This window comes from Coregonus clupeaformis, unplaced genomic scaffold, assembly GCF_020615455.1.
Source record: "Coregonus clupeaformis isolate EN_2021a unplaced genomic scaffold, ASM2061545v1 scaf1442, whole genome shotgun sequence".
In the NCBI taxonomy this organism is placed as follows: domain Eukaryota; kingdom Metazoa; phylum Chordata; class Actinopteri; order Salmoniformes; family Salmonidae; genus Coregonus; species Coregonus clupeaformis.
The window spans coordinates 82,888-100,445 of record NW_025534896.1 but is presented as its reverse complement, the minus strand read 5'-3'; the positions used below and the strand labels follow the sequence as shown (position 1 = coordinate 100,445).

General features: G+C 45.9%; 1 pseudogene; it reads right to left on the bottom strand.

The window, feature by feature from the left end:
- Positions 1 to 13,351: 13,351 nt before the first annotated feature.
- Positions 13,352 to 17,558, bottom strand: part of LOC121585939 — a 64,051-nt pseudogene continuing 59,844 nt past the window's right edge.

The following is a 17,558-nucleotide window of genomic DNA, read 5'->3' as shown; positions in this document are numbered from 1 at the left end:
CCTGGGGGCGGCCCGTCAGGAAGTCCAGGAACCAGTTGCACAGGGTGGGGTTCAGACCCAGGGCCTCGAGCTTAATGATGAGCTTAGAGGGTACTATGGTGTTGAATGCTGAGCTATAGTCAATTAACATAATTCTTACATAGGTATTCCTCTTGTCCAGATGGGATAGGGCAGTGTGCAGTGTGATGGCGATTGCATCGTCTGTGGATATATTGGGGCGGTGAGCAAATTGAAGTGGGTCTAGGGTGACAGGTAAGGTAGAGGTGATATGATCCTTGACTAGTCTCTCAAAGCACTTCATGATGACAAAGGTGAGTGCTACAGGGCGATAGTCATTTAGTTCAGTTACCTTTGCTTTCTTGGGTACAGGAACAATGGTGGCCATCTTGAAGCATGTGGGAACAGCAGACTGGGAAAGGGGAGAGATTGAATATGTCCATAAACACACCAGCCAGCTGGTCTATGCACGCTCTGAGGACGCGGCTAGGGATTCCGTCTGGGCCGGCAGCCTTGCGAGGTTAACATGCTTAAATGTCTTAATCACGTCAGCCATGGAGAAGGAGAGTCCACAGTCCTTGGTAGTGGGCCTCGTCAGTGGCACTGTGTTATCCTCAAAACGGGCGAAGAAGGTGTTTAGCTTGTCTGGAAGTGAGACGTCGGTGTCCGCGATGTGGTTGGTTTTCTTTTTGTAGTCCGTGATTGTCTGTAGACCCTGCCACATACGTCTCGTGTCTGTGCCGTTGAATTGCGACTCCACTTTGTCTCTATACTGATTTTTGCCAGTTTAATTGCCTTGTGGAGTGAGTAGCTACATTGTTTGTATTCTGCCATATTCCCAGTCACCTTGCCATGGTTGAATGCTGTGGTTCGCGCTTTTAGATTTGCGCGAATGCTGCCATCTATCCACGGTTTCTGGTTAGGGTAGGTTTTAATAGTCACAGTGGGCACAACATCACCTATACGCTTCCTGATAAACTCAGTCACTGTTTCAGTGTATTCGTGTAAATTATTTTCGGGAAGCTACCTGGAACATATCCCAGTCCGCGTGATCAAAACAATCTTGAAGCGTGGATTCCGATTGGTCAGACCAGCGTTGAATAGTCCTTAGCACGGGTACTTCCTGTTTGAGTTTCTGCCTATAGGAAGGGAGAAGCAAAATGGAGTCGTGGTCAGATTTGCCGAAAGGAGGGCGGGGGAGGGCCTTATAACCATCCCGGAGGTTTGAATAGCAATGGTAGAGGATTTTAGCAGTGCGAGTACAACAGTCAAATGTCAATAACATTTAACATTTCTTCAAGTGCAGTCGCAAAAACCATCAAGCGCTATGATGAAACTGGCAGAGTTACCTCTGCTGCAGAGGATAAGCTCATTAGAGTTACCAGCCTCAGAAATTGCAGCCCAAATAAATGCTTCACAGAGTTCAAGTAACAGACAAATCTCAACATCAACTGTTCAGAGGGCTGTGTGAATCAGGCCTTCATGGTCAAATTGCTGCAAAGAAACCACTACTAAAGGACACCAATAAGAAGAAGAGACCTGCTTGGGCCAAGAAACACGAGCAATGGACATTAGACCGGTGGAAATTTGTCCTTTGGTCTGGAGTCCATATTTGAGATATTTGGTTCCAATGGTGTGGGTGAACGGATTATCCCCAGCATGTGTATTTCCCACCATAAATCATGGAGGAGGAGGTGTTATGGTGTGGGGGTGCTTTGCTGGTGACACTGTCTGTGATTTATTTAGAATTCAAGGCACACTGAACCAGCATGGCTACCACAGCATTCTACAGCGATATGCCATCCCATCTGGTTTGGGTTTAGTGGGACTATCATTTGTTTTTCAACAGGACAATAATCCAACACACCTCCAGGCTGTGTAAGGGCTATTTTACCAAGAAGGATAGTGATGGAGTGCTGCATCAGATCACCTGGCCTCCACAATCCCATGACCTCAACCAAATTGAGATGGTTTGGGATGAGTCGGACTGCGGAGTGAAGGAAAAGCAGCCAACAAGTGCTCAGCATATGTGGGAACTCCTTCAAGACTGCTGGAAAAGCATTCCAGGTGAAGCTGGTTGAGAGAATGCCAAGAGTGTGCAAAGCTGTCATCAAGGCAAAGGGTGGCTATTTGAAGAATCTCTAATCTCAAATATATTTTTGATTTGTTTAACACTTTTTGTTTCCTACATGATTCCATATGTGTTATTTCATAGTTTTGATGTCTTCACTATTATTATACAATGTAAAAAATAGTAAAAATAAAGAAAAACCCTTGAATGAGTTGGTGTGTCCAAACTTTTGACTGGTAGTGTATGTCACAGGATGCTCCTCGCCCCCTCAAATCTGAGACAGCATGGCCCAAAGGCCCACCTGTGAGGCATCGGTATGGACCACAAAGGGCTCCTGGAAGTTGGGGGTGACGAGTACCGGTTCCACAAAAAAAATAATCCTGGTTCACCAATTTCTTCCAAGTGATGTGGTGGGGCAGGTGTTGTCTGGTCATGTCATGGAGAGGGGCAGCAGTCGTGAGAATCTGGGGACTAAACCATTGATAATACCCCACCAACCCATGGAAAGTTTTTACCTGCTTCTTTATGGTGAGTTTAGGCCAGGTTGAAATAGCCTCCAACTTTAGCTGCTGAGGTGTGACACTCCCCCAGCCAATCATGTAGCCCCGATATTCAGCCTCTAGGCCTGCATTTTCTCTCGTAGGGCCCTCAAGACTGCGTCCAGCCGTGCTAATTGGGTGGTCCATTCTGAACTATGAATGACTATGTCATCCAGGTAGGCTGCTGCATACTCACGGTGTGGTCGCAGGATCCGGTCCATCATGCGTTGGCATGTGCACCCCGAACGGAAGGACCAGATAGTGGAATAGTCCCTCTGGGGTGGAGAAGGCCATTTTTCTTTGGCGGCTTCTGTCAGGGGTATGTGCCAGTACCCCTTGGTCAGATCTAATGTGGCGATAAAGCGGGCAGGCCCTAATCTCTCAGTTAGTTTGTCTACTCTGGGCACGGGGGTAAGCATCAAACTTTGAAATCTCTTTTAATTTCCGGATGTCATTACAGAACCGAGTGCTACCATCGGGTTTGGGCAATAGTATAATGGGGCTAGTCCAAGAACTGTGGGATTCTTCAATGATGTCTAGTTCTAACATCTTCCTCACCTCCTCTCGGATGGTCTCTCTTTTAGCCTCTGGGATGTGATATGGCCTTAATCTCACCTTCTTACCAGGTTCCGTGACGATGTCGTGCTGGGCCACTGTGGTGCTTCCTGGTATCTCTGAGATGACATCCAGGTTTTGGCTGATCAGCTCCTGGAGATCCTGTCGTTGGCTGGGGCCAAGCTGGGGACCCATCGGCACCTCTGGGAGCCTTGGGGAGGGAGGTACACCAGATAGGGCAGTCACTCTCTCCCGGGAAGGGGCATGCCACTGCTTTAGCATGTTCACGTGATATAACTGGGTAGGTTTGCGTCTCCCTAGTTGCTTTACTTTGTAGTTCACCGTATTCACAGTTCCTGTGCCATGGCACGGGCGCTGGTGGCACGTAGTGGGATGGCATCAGGGTAGCGGGTGGCGTAGTCCATGATTACCAAGATGTACCTATGTCCTCAATTGGACTTGGGCAGAGGTCCCACTATGTCCATGGCTATTCTCTGAAAAGGGGTCTCGATTATTGGTTAAGGAATTTTGATAGATTACCTTTGGGGCTGTTTTCTGGCATTCCTCGCACTGTCGGCAGTAATCCTGGACAGCCCTCTTCACTCCAGGCCAGTAGAACTGAGCCAGGATCCGATCATGTGTTTTCTCCACTCCTAGGTGTGCTCCAAGCAAATGTGAGTGTGCTAGGTATAGGAATTTGGAGATTTGGGCACTAAGAGTTGTTCTACCATTTCATCTCCCACTTTCACAACCCAATAAAATAGATTATTTTTTTACCGCAAAATGTGGAAAGGAACGATCACTCACCCCCTCTACCGGTTTTTCTACCGACAGCTCTTACACTCGTCCTTGTCACACCCTGGCTCTGGGACTCTATATGTTGAGCCAGGGTGTGGATATTCTATAGGTTGTATTTCTGTGTTGGCCAGAGTGGTTCCCAATCAGAGGCAACGAGTGTCAGCTGTGGCTGGTTGTCTCTGATTGGGAGCCATATTTATAGAGGCTATTTGCCCACAAATGTTGTGGGATCTTGTTTCTAGTCTGTTTGTGTTAGACCGTGAACTGTCACGTTATCGTTTTGTTGTTTTTGATCGTGTCTCTAAATAAAGAGTATGTTTGCCTGCAACGCTGCGCCTTGGTCCTCCTCTGTATCGACGATCGTGACAGTCCTCACCTGCTCCAGGGTGGGATCGGTGAGTTGGGCGGTGCCAAACTGTCCCGGGGAGGTTCCCTTTCCCTCCTCCGCAAAGGGAAACTCAGAAAACTCTTCATCTCGTCGGTGCCTGGGGGAGCCAAGGAGGGGGATCGGCTGGGGCCTCCACAGAGTCTGAGGAGGTGGGCGGGGAAGCGGCGGCACAGGCTGGTATGATGCTTCTATGTCGGGGAACCATTCTCCTTTTCCCCGAAGCTGTTCTCCTAGGGGTTGTGGCCCCTCTGCTCCAGAATCTCTGGAAAACCGGGCAGTCCCGGCCCACTAGGACATCTACTGGCAATTTCTCTACTACCCCAGCTACAATCACAAAGCTACCTTGAGGGGTTTGCACTACCACACGGCAGGTGGGGTAACTTTTCGTGTTTCCATGTATACAAGCCACTGTTATGGGCGGCCCTAAGGGGTCGGCGGCAAATTGAGGCTTGATGAGAGTGACCATACTACCTGTGTCCAACAAGGCGGCCACATCCTGACTGCCTATTTTGATGGGGATCTGGGGGGCTGCAGTTGCTTCGTGGGCCCAGCAGGTTGTGAGGTAGCCGCACATTCTGGTGGTCTTCTCTGCGGGACTGGCCATTGGCATGGACTCATCGTTTCCTGGGCAGCTCCAGGCCAGGTGTCCCTCCTGGCCACAGGTGTAACACCTTCTCTGGTCCCCGCTAACTAGCGGCCGCTGCCTCTGGGGTGATCTGGGTTCAGTAATAGGAGGCCGTCTTGAAGTGGGGTTTAAATAGGCATCTCCCTTTCCACCACGCGTTGGTTCGGCCTTGACTTAAGGTTTACTGGGCTCTGGCCTACTGCTTTGCAACATCTCTGCAGTAACCTGGTGATTTTCGAATAAAGCGATCAGGGCGTCAACTGACGGGGGGCAGCATTGCACTTTGCGTCGGTGGGGAGGCCCCGGATACATTTGTCCATTACCAGTCGATCTATTGCTGATGGCCCGTCCCCCATGGTAAGCCAACTTCTAGTTAGTCTAACCAGCTCGGCAATTTGAGGTCTTTCCGGGGAGTGGCCATCATAGGCCCAGGAGTGGAACGACCACGAAGATCCATCTGCTAGCCCCGGCCCGCTAGCACATGCAAACTACAACCATGCTTCCTGCTCGCTGTGCTGAAGCACTAATTTGAACTGCTCTCGGACTCACATATTGCTGTTCACTGGACCTTATGATCACTCAGCTGCACAGCTGATGCCTGCTGGACTGTTCCTTTACACGGTACCCTGTCCTGTTTATTCTGTTTAGCCTCAGCCCAAACTTTATCGCCATTACCAGTTGTTGTCTTAGCTCTCTCTAATAACACCTGTGATTGCTTTATGCCTTTCTCCCATGTCAATATGCCTTGCCTATTGCTGTTCCAGTTAGTTCTTATTATACAATTTCACTGTAGAACCCCAAGTCCCTCTCAAACTGCCTCAAATAGTTCCTTTGTTCCACACCCCATACATGCCGAGACCGGCTCAATCGGTGCCTCCAGTGATGCTATCTCTTTCATTGTTACCCAACACATAGGTTTACCTCCACTGTACTCATATCCTTCCATATCCTTGGCTGTACATAATGCCCTGAATCTTTTCTACCATGCCCGAAAATCTGCCCCCTTTATTCTCTGTACCCAACGCACTAGAAGACCAGTTCTTAAAGCCTTTAGTCGTATCCTTATTCTAGTCCTCCTCTGTTCCTCTGGTGATGTAGAGGCTAACCCAGGCCCTGCAGCCCCCAGTATCACTCCTACTCCCCAGGAGCTATGACTTGACTTGGAGCTATGACTATGACTTGTTGACTTCTGTAACCGTAAAAACCTTGGTTTTCTGCACATTAACATCAGAAGCCTCCTTCCTAAGTTTGAGTTATTCACTGCGTTAGCACACTCCGCCAACCTTGATGTTTTAGCAGTGTCTGAATCCTGGCTTAGGAAGGCACCAAAAATTCTGAAATTTCCATCCCCAACTACAACATTTTCCGTCTAGATAGAACTGCCAAAGGGGGTGGAGTTGCAATCTACTGTAGAGATAGTCTACAGAGCTCTATCATACTATCCAGGTCTGTGCCCAAATAGTTTGAGCTTCTACTTCTAAAAATCCACCTTTCCAGAAATAAGTCTCTCACTGTTGCCGCTTGCTACAGACCCCCTCAGCCCCCAGCTGTGCCCTGGACACCATATGTGAATTGATTGCCCCCATTTATCCTCAGAGTTCGTACTGCTTGGTGACCTAAATTGGGATATGTTTAACACCCCGGCCATCCTACAATCCAAACTAGATGCCCTCAATCTCACACAAATTATCAAGGAACCTACCAGGTACAACCCTACATCCGAAAACATGGGTACCCTCATAGATATCGTCCTGACTAACTTACCCTCTAAATACACCTCCGCTGTCTTCAACCAGGATCTCAGCGATCACTGCCTTATTGCCTCGTCCGTAACGGGTCCGCGGTCAAACGACCACCCCTCATCACTGTCAAGCGCTCCCTAAAACACTTTAGCGAGCAGTCCTTCCTAATTGACCTGGCCCAGGTATCCTGGATGGATATAGATCTCATTCCGTCAGTAGTGGATGCCTGGTTGTTCTTTAAAAGTAATTTCCTCTCAATCTTAAATAAACATGCCCCGTTCAAAAAATAAAGAACTAAGAACAGATATAGCCCCTAGTTCTCCTCAGACTTGACTGCCCTTGACCAGCACAAAGACATCCGTGGCGTACTGCATTAGCATCAAATAGCCCCCGCGATATGCAACTTTTCAGGGAAGTTAGGAACCAATATACACGAGCAGTTAGGAAAGCAAAGGCTAACTTTTTCAAACAGAAATGTGCATCCTGTAGCACTAACTCCAAAAAGTTTTGGGACACTGTAAAGTCCATGGAGAATAAGAGCACCTCCTCCCTGCTGCCCACTGCACTGAGGCTAGGAAACACTATCACCACCGATAAATCTACAATAATCGAGAATTTCAACAAGCATTTTGCTACGGCTGGCCATGCTTTCCACCTGGATACCACTACCCCGGCCACCAGCTCTGCACCCTCCCTGCAACTTGCCCATGCCCCCCCCGCTTCTCCTTCACACAAATTCAGACAGCTGATGTTCTGAAAGAGCTGCAAAATCTGGACCCCTACAAATCATCTGGGCTAGACAATCTGGACCCTTTCTTTCTAAAACTAGCCACCGAAATTGTCGCAACCCCTATTTCTAGCCTGTTCAACCTCTCTTTCGTAACGTCTGAGATCCCCAGAGATTGGAACCTCTTCAAAGGGGGTGACACTCTAGATCCAAACTGTTACAGACCTATATCCATCCTGCCCTGCCTTTCGAAAGTTTTTGAAAGCCAAGTTAACAAACAGATCACCGACCATTTCGAATCCCACCGTACCTTCTCCGCTATGCAATCCGGTTCCGAGCTGGTCATGGGTGCACCTCAGCCACGCTCAAGGTCCTAAACGATATTATAACCGCGATCGGGGTTGGCGCCCCCCCTTGGTTTGTGCTGTGGTGGAGACCTCTGTGGGCTATACTCGGCCTTGTCTCAGGATTGTAAGTTGGTGGTTGAGGATATCCCTCTGGTGGTGCGGGGGCTGTGCTTTGGCAGAGTGGGTGGGGTTATATCCTTCCTGTTTGGCCCTGTCCGGGGTTTCTTCGGATGGGGCCACAGTGTCTCCGGACCGCTCCTGTCTCAGCCTCCAGTATTTATGCTGCAGTAGTTTATGTGTCGGGGGCTGGGGTTAGTTGGTTATACCTGGAGTACTTCTCCTGTCTTATCCAGTGTCCTGTGTGAATTTAAGTATGCTCTCTCTAATTCTCTCGTTCTCTCTTTCTCTCTGAGAACCTGAGCCCTAGGACCATACGTCAGGACTACCGGGCATGCTGACACCTTGCTGTCCCCAGTCCGCCTGGCCTTGCTGCTATTCCAGTTTCAACTGTTCTGCCTGCGGTTACGAAACCCCTACCTGTCCCAGACCTGCTGTTTTCAACTCTTAATGATCGGCTATGAAAAGCCAACTGAGAGACCTGAGCCCTAGGACCATACGTCGGGACTACCGGCCGTGGTGACTCCTTGCTGTCCCCAGTCCGCCTGGCCTTGCTGCTATTCCAGTTTCAACTGTTCTGCCTGCGGTTATGGAACCCCCTACCTGTCCCAGACCTGCTGTTTTCAACTCTTAATGATCGGCTATGAAAAGCCAACTGAGATTTATTCCTGATTATTATTTGACCATGCTTGTCACTTTTGAACATTTTTGAACATCTTGGCATGGTTCTGTTATAATCTCCACCCGGCACAGCCAGAAGAGGACTGGCCACCCCTCATAGCCTGGTTCCTCTCTAGGTTTCTTCCTAGGTTTTGGCCTTTCTAGGGAGTTTTTCCTAGCCACCGTGCTTCTACACCTGCATTACTAGCTGTTTGGGGTTTTAGGCTGGGTTTCTGTAAAGCACTTCGAGATATTAGCTGATGTAAGAAGGGCTATATAAAATAAAATTGATTGATTGATTGATTGATTGATCGATAATAGACAGTACTGTGCAGCCGTCTTCATCGACCTGGCCAAGGCTTTCGACTCTGTCAACCATCACATTCTTATTGGCAGACTAAATAGCCTTGGTCTCTCAAGTGTCTGCCTCGCTTGGTTCACCAACTACTTCTTAGATAGAGTTCAATATGTCAAATCGGAGGGCCTGTTGTCTGGACCTATGGCAGTCTCTATGGGGGTGCCACAGGGTTCAATTCTTGGGCCGACTCTTTTCTCTGTGTATATCAATGATGTCGCTCTTGCTGCTGGTGACTCTCAGATCCACCTCTACGCAGACAACATCATTTTGTATACATCTGGCCCTTCATTGGACACTGTGTTAACAAACCTCCAAACAAGCTTCAATGCCATACAACACTCCTTCAGTAGCCTCCAACTGCTCTTAAACACTAGTAAAACTAAATGCATGCTCTTCAATCGAACGCTGCTGGCACCCGCCCACCCGACTAGAATCACTACTCTCGACGGGTCTGACCTAGAGTATGTGGACAACTACAAATACCTAGGTGTCTGGTTAGACTGTAAACTCTCCTTCCAGACTCACATTAAGAATCTCCAATCCAAAGTTAAATCTAGAATCGGCTGCCTATTCGCAACAAAGCCTCCTTCACTCATGCTGCCAAACATGCCCTCATAAAACTGACTATCCTACCGATCCTTGACTTCGGCGATGTCATTTACAAAACAGCCTCCAACACTATACTCAGCAAATTGGATGTAGTCTATCACAGTGCCATCCGTTTTGTCACCAAAGCCCCATATACTACCCACCACTGTGACCTGTACGCTCTTGTTGGCTGGTCCTCACTACATATTCGTCGCCAAACCCACTGGCTCCAGGCCATCTATAAATCACTGCTAGGCAAATACCTGCCTTATCTTAGCTCATTGGTCACCATAGCAACACCCACCCGTAGTATGCACTCCAGCAGGTATATCCCCAAAGCCAACACCTCCTTTGGCCGCCATTCTTTCCAGTTCTCTGCTGCCAATGACTGGAACGAATTGCAAAAATCTCTGAAGCTGGAGACTCTTATCTCCCTCACTAACTTTAAGCATCAGTTGTCAGAGCACCTTACCGATCACTGCACCTGTACACAGCCCATCTGAAATTAGCCCACCCAACTACCTCATCCCCATATTGTTATTTATTTTGCTCATTTGCACCGCAGTATCTCTATTTGCACATCATCTCTTGCACATCTATCATTCCAGTGTTAATACTAATTGTAATTATTTTGCACTATAGCCTATTTATTGCCTTACCTCCATAACTTGCTACATTTGCACACACTGTATATATATTTTCTGTTGTATTTTTGACTTTATGTTTTGTTTTACCCCATATGTAACTCTGTGTTGTTGTTTTTATCGCACTGCTTTGCTTTATCTTGGCCAGGTCGCAGTTGTAAATGAGAACTTGTTCTCAACTGGCTTACCTGGTTAAATAAAGGTGATATAAAAATATAAAAAATAAAATAAAATACGCACACAAGCGCTGGCACACGCATTCTACACACAAGTACATTGTAATATTGTTGTATGGTGGTATTATACATTTTGTATTGTAGATATGTAGTGGTGTAATAATGTTATATGATGCACTGTTTTATATTTTGTTTTATATGTAATGTAAGTGCCTTAATGTGTTTGGACCCCAGGAAGAGTCAACAGCTAATGGGGATCCCTAATAAATACAAATACAAATCATGTGGTTATTCTGTAAGGGTAGGATTTTTTAAATTTATTATTACCATTATTATTCTTTATTTATTTATTCAGGGAAAACCCATCGAGACCATGTTGTCATTCCCACGGGTGCCCTGATCACAACAATACAACAACCAATAAATACAATGTAAAACAAAACAGCAGTCAATACAAAACACAACATTCATGAAAAACAGTTACAGTCCTCAGCTACTAGGTTCTCATCAAGTATGGATCACTCAAAAATTTATTATGTTACATCATGGAGAATGACTGGCCTGGTGTCTCCAGAAGCACTATGACAAGGACATCAAAGGTGTTAAGATGGACTGGTGTTTCCTTTGCAGCCTGTGCTGTAATACCATACCACAGCTTTTCTTTGACATGGACCTAGTCGACTATTCTGTATGATGAGATATAGATTACAGAGGGACATTGACAAGTAAGAAAGATTTGCGTCGTGTGATTTCTTCATTGTCGTCGACTGACCTTATGCGAGCACTTTCCACTGTTTCAATATTGATCATACAGTAACTCACCATATAACATGGCTTTGTTAAAGTATAATAAATAATAAAGTAATAAAGTTCTAACAAACTCACTGCTTAGTATCCAAATATTAGGTTATAGTCTTTCTATTATAGCATACAAATACTGTCATTTAGACCTGTGTAATGCCTCTGAGTCTAGAGTCCAATTCTACTGCTGGCTGCATGAATAGTCTAGTCGCCAGTGTTTTAATGGACAGCGCTGTGGTGGGTCTGTCTACCTGATACTGAATTTTCCATATCCATATGACAGCAATCCATGCTTTGGTTTTGTTTACCTGGCCACTATCTTTTAAATGCTAACTTTTTAGCATCCCAATAAAGCCCAGATACTGTATAAGCATTTTTCCCATTTTATGTCAAAACCAAAGCATGGATTGCTGCCTTACCTTGTCCAAAGACTGCTTACAGGGAATGGAAACCAAAATGTAAATGAGTTATTTGGGTGTACTATCCCTTTGATAGTCTAGTCCCCTCAAAATCAACTCTGGAGCTCTCTCCTGTGTGTGTGTGTGTGTGTGTGTGTGTGTGTGTGTGTGTGTGTGTGTGTGTGTGTGTGTGTCGGAACAGAACCATTAGAAGCTTGAAATTTAGAGTGATATAAAGTGGCTTTAGCAGCGGATACAGAGGAATAGAAGATTGAGAGGAGGGAGTGAAAAGATGATAGGTCCTCTGGAAGTTTAGTTTTCCTGGAGGGGGGTTGAAGTGAAATTAGTAGGCGAACAACCTCTAGTAAAGATGAGATCAAGCGTATTGCCTGCCTCGTGAGTAGGAGGGGATTGGGAAAGGGTGAGGTCAAAAAAGGCAAGGAGGGGAAAGAGAGAGTTGGAAAGAAGTTTATCGAAGGCAGACGTCGGGCGGTTGAAGTTGCCTAATAAGAAGAGCAGTGAGCCATCGTCAGGAAATTAGCTTATCAAGGTGTTCATTGAGGAACTCTCCAAGGGCACCTGGTGGGTGATAGATGACAGCTTGAGTGGACAAGTGACAGTGACAGCATGGAATTCAAATGAGGAGATGGACAGGTGAGAGAGAGACTTTGTAATACATTTTGTACGACACTTTATAATGCTTCTGTAAATTACATGTTTGTAAAACACCCATATCTTGTGGTACATGACATGTTGCAAAAACATATTTAGTGTTCTTGCTTGATATTTCAGGTCATATATATTGAAATCTGCACTGTAATGTAGGCTGAGGAGGTGAAATGCACAAAAGTATAAAATGCCATGAGGTCATTCAACCCTTACTAAGCTTAATGGAATGGTCAGACTGCAGAACATTGTTGAATTTATTTCTTACATTTCCTTACTTTGCATTTTGAAATAGCCAAAAGCCCCCTGTATATATTAGTGTGCATAGAAGTGATGTCCAAGTCAGTCTTAAGTAAGATAGATATTATTTGATAACTCTTCTTCTATCAATTCAATATATAATTCAATATACACCCACTAGGTGGTGATGTAACATCATGTGTGTATTGTGAGGATGCATACTTGAGGTAGGAGATACTGTAGATATACATCACAAAGCAAATTGTGCCTGAGATTTTAATTTACATTTCCACAACACATAAAGTAAAAATATCAAACATTTTGATGAATTTCATTCCGAACACAGGCATGCATAGCAACACATTTTGACAATGTATTTTTTGACATTGGAATGATCACATCACCCAAACTTCATGGTCAGTACTCATAAACATTTGATCAACAATTCATCAAATCACTCTTTCATCATACTGCAATAAGAGAACAACATCAACAAACAGAGGTACACTTTAAAAAGAAGTTTCGCATCAGAGTAAAATCAGACATTTAAATGAATATACAAACTAACATTTACAGATTAAGTACATTACAAAGTTCTACACTGAAATATAAGATTAACAAACGTGTCCTATAATTTCAAAAACAGTATTGTTTTATCACTTCATGATGGTAAACATACTAAAATAATAATCTGTATAGATAGACTAGTGCTTCTGATGCTTTTCAACCAAAAATAGTTTTTGTTGTACATCTCTTCATAATCAATATATAAATATGCATTCAAAAGTCAACTATTCTCTGTGTGTATGACACAAGGCTTTAAATATAATTTTTTTCAATAAAATATCTATTAAAATCTTAACACTGGAAGTATTTTTCAAATGAAATAAATCAATCACAAAGAGGGAAAAAAAATATGACACATTTATTTTGTCCCACAAACATGTTTGCATTTTGCTATTAAACTGAAGGGAGATGCTACTCTTGATTGTCCACCAGCAGTGGTCTATTTATCCTGTGTGAGTCAGGTTTAGGAGGAGAGAGACTGGGCACCGAAACTCATTTGACGTGCTCGGTGGTGTGTGACGAGCAGTAGAATTTCTTGTGCGTTATGAAGTTGGACAGGTTGTTGAACTGGATGTTGCACAGGCGGCAGTATTTGACGTTACCCTGTGTTGCCTGGATGGAGCCGTTTAGGCTTCTTTTTCATACAGGGAGGGTAGGACCTCCTCTGTCTTAGATACTGCTGGGGAGGACGAGGATGAGGAAGTGCTCTTCTTGGGGTTGACACTGACAGGACTCTCTGAATCTGACAAGGATGATACGTGGCTGTCTGGGAGATGGGAGTTAACAAGCTTGTTGTCCTGGAGTGTGTTCTCTGTGTTCTCAGGCTCCTGGCAGCCATTTTGCGGCAAAACACCTTTTGTTTCCTGGTAGCCATCAGGAATAGGCTGATCTTTTCCACCTCACTCCCTTCATTGGGGCTCTGTCTCTGCTCGCTGAGCTCTCTCTGCATCACCACTGTACCTGTGGTGTAGTCGGCAGGCTTGATTCCATAAAAGTGTGAAATCTGTTCATCACGTCTAATTTTCTTAAATAAAGGAGGGTTAAATTCTTGGGACAGAAACTGGTCCCTGCTTTCCTCTTTGATGACAGCGAGCTGATCCCCTTTAGTGCTACCTGTTTGAACAGACACCTTATTGACTCCATTGGTGGCACATTTCTCCAGGTTTGTTTTGTTGTCATCTACTGGGTTGTTAAACCCTACTCTTCTTACAACCGCAGATGTTTTGTGATCTGGAGCAGTGATGGGGCAAGAGCTCAGTTTGTGCGCAAGGTAGTCTTCCACTTTGTTGAAGCTGATCTTGCACACTGTGCACTCGTGATAGTCCGTGAGTCTTTTAGGAGTGGTAGATAATTTACCAGGGCTTGATGATAAACACTTTTTACTAAGATCGATAGGGCTGTCCAGATCATCTTGAGCTATGGCGTTGCACTTAGATATCAGAGCTGATTTAGTGACAGGGAGATTAGCCTCTGGATGCTTCGGAACCATGCCAAGAAACATATTGTAACTGGGGTGAAACTGGTTACCATATATCTTCCCTGGGTCATGGTACATGCCTCGTCCTCCAATGGGTGCTATCCCAAAGTAATGTGGATGATGACTCATGGGAGACCTCTGTTGTTCGTGGTTGGGAACATTCATTTCTAAGTTCTTCCTCCGTTTCCGCGTACGCACCATTCTCTGGGTGGCGGGCAGTTTGTTTCCATGCACTCGTTTCATTGGCGGATCATGACGCGTGGCGCAGTAATACTGCTTGTGAACCATGTAAGTCTCGGTACGACTGAAGGTGATCTTACAGGGCTCGCATGTCGTCTTGTTAGGGTCTAAGATGTCTGTCTCGGGCGTTTGGGACGTTTTGGGACTTGTCACATCTCCCTCTATAGAGGGGTTCTCATCTGAAGTGGTGGGGGTGGAGCGGTTCTTCACACTATCTGGGAACTCAGCATGTACCTGTGCCTTCCCCTCCCCAACGTCCAGTCCTGACAGGTTCAGGCGGGGGGACATGAGATAACTGTTGTGGTCAGATAGATGACCATGACCCATCATGTTCAGGCTGCCCAACCCACCCAAACCCCCACATTTAGGGCTCCCTGTATCAGCCGCTTTGTCCAGGACACCGGTGTAATCATGTGGCTTGGCCATGTGCTGCCAACGGCTAATACAGTAGTCCTTTTTATGAACTAAGTAGTTGTCCAAGTTACCGAAAGTGATATTGCATTCGAAACACGTGGCCCCTTTGGGGACAAGGGGTGCTGTACATGACATGAGGGGGTAGTTGTTAGTACCTCCATGCCTCAGTCTACGGTGGACCAGCTCGGACATCTTAGCCAGGATCTCCGAGGCCTGGGGGCGGCTGTTATGTTGTGTGAGAAGGGGAAATGGGGTAAGAATGGCCCCATGGGGAAGCAGCGGGGCCCATGCAGTTCTGGATGGGCGAGGTTGCCTGGCGAGGGCTGGAGGGTTCCGATTTGACACTGGTGTAGGAGAAACTAGCCCTGCTCCCTGAGTTAGGGTCAGCTTTCACCAGGGAAGTCTCCATTTTCTCCAGCTCCGCATTGGGACTAGTCCTGGTGTCAAGGCTGCTACCCAGAACTTGGCTCAGAAGGAGCTCCTTTTCCTGCTCCACAATGGCCTGATGGGGGCTCCTCTCCACGCTGCTGCCTTCCCTGGGAGAGCACTCTGTCTCGACCTGCCTGGGACCGTGCTGTCTGAGTGGGCTGTGGCTGTGTCCGTGATTCTCCCGGTGCTTGTCTAGTTCCCTGGGGGAGGTGAAGCTGAAGTGGCAGTGGGAGCACTGGTAGCTTGTCTGAGACAGGTGGGCGAGAATGTGCTGCTGGAGGCTGGGGAGGGAGTCCACTGTGTAGTCACAGACTGTGCATTTCATACTACCCCCGCCAGTGGACACCGCCTCCTCCATCTTAACACCTGGGGAGAAGATTACAAAGACATTTTAGATTGTTAATATACAGTGCCAATATTCATCCCCCTTGGCATTTTTCCTATTTTGTTGCATTACAACCTGTAATTTAAATGGATTTTTATTTGGATTTCAAGTAATGGACATACACAAAATAGTCCACATTTGTGAAGTGAAATGAAAAAAATAACTTGTTTCAAAGAATTCAAGAAAATAAATGACAGAAAAGTGGTGCGTGCATATGTATTCACCCCCTTTGCTATTAAGCCCCTAAATAAGATCTGGTGCAACCAATTACCTTCAGAAGTCACATAATTAGTTAAATAAAGTCCACCTGTGTGCAATCTAAATGTCACATGATCTGTCACATTATCTACATGATATACACCTGTTCTGAAAGGCCCCAGAGTCTGCAACACCAATAAGCAAGGGGCACCACCAAGCAAGCGGCACCATGAAGACCAGTGAGCTCTCCAAACAGTTCAGGGACAAAGTTGTGGAGAAGTACAGATCAGGGTTGGGTTATAAAAAAATATCAGAAACAATCCCACGGAGCACCATTAAATCCATTATTAAAAAATGGAAAGAATGTGGCACCACAACAAACCTGCCAAGAGAGGGCCGCCCACCAAAACTCACGGACCAGGCAAGGAGGGCATTAATCAGAGAGGCAACAAAGAGACCAAATATAACCCTGAAGGAGCTGCAAAGCTCCACAGCGGAGATTGGAGTATCTGTCCATAGGACCACTTTAAGCTGTACACTCCACAGAGCTGGGCTTTACGGAAGAGTGGCCAGAAAAAAGCCATTACTTAAAGAAAAAATAAGCAAACACGTTTGGTGTTCACCCAAAGGCATGTGGGAGACTCCCCAAATATATGGAAGAAGGTACTCTGGTCAGATGAGACTAAAATGAGCTTTTTGGCCATCAAGGAAAACGCTATGTCTGGCGCAACACCTCTCATCACCCCGAGAACACCATACCTGTGGGGATGTTTTTCATCGGCAGGGACTGGGAAACTGGTCAGAATTGAAGGAATGATGGATGGCGCTAAATACAGGGGAAATTCTTGAGGGAAACCTGTTTCCGTCTTCCATAGATTTGAGACTGGGACGGAGGTTCACCTTCCAGCAGGACAATGACCCTAATCATACTGCTAAAGCAACACTTGAGTGGTTTAAGGGGAAACATTTAAATGTCTTGGAATGGCCTAGTCAAAGCCCAGACCTGGTATGACTTAAAGATTGCTGTACACCAGCAGAACCCATCCAACTTGAAGGAGCTGGAGCAGTTTTGCCTTGACGAATGGGCAAAAATTCCAGTGGCTACATGTGCCAAGCTTATAGAGACATACCCCAAGAGACTTGCAGCTGTAATTGCTGCAAAAGGTGGCTCTACAAAGTATTGACTTTGGGGGGGTGAATAGTTATGCACGCTCAAGTTTTCAGTTTTTTTGTCTTATTTCTTGTTCGTTTCACAAGAAAAATTATTTTGCATCTTCAAAGTGGTAGGCATGTTGTGTAAATCAAATGATACAAACCCCCAAAAAATCCATTTTAATTCCAGGTTGTAAGGCAAACAAAATAGGAAAAATGCCAAGGGGGTGAATACTTTCGCAAGCCACAGTGTGGGGTA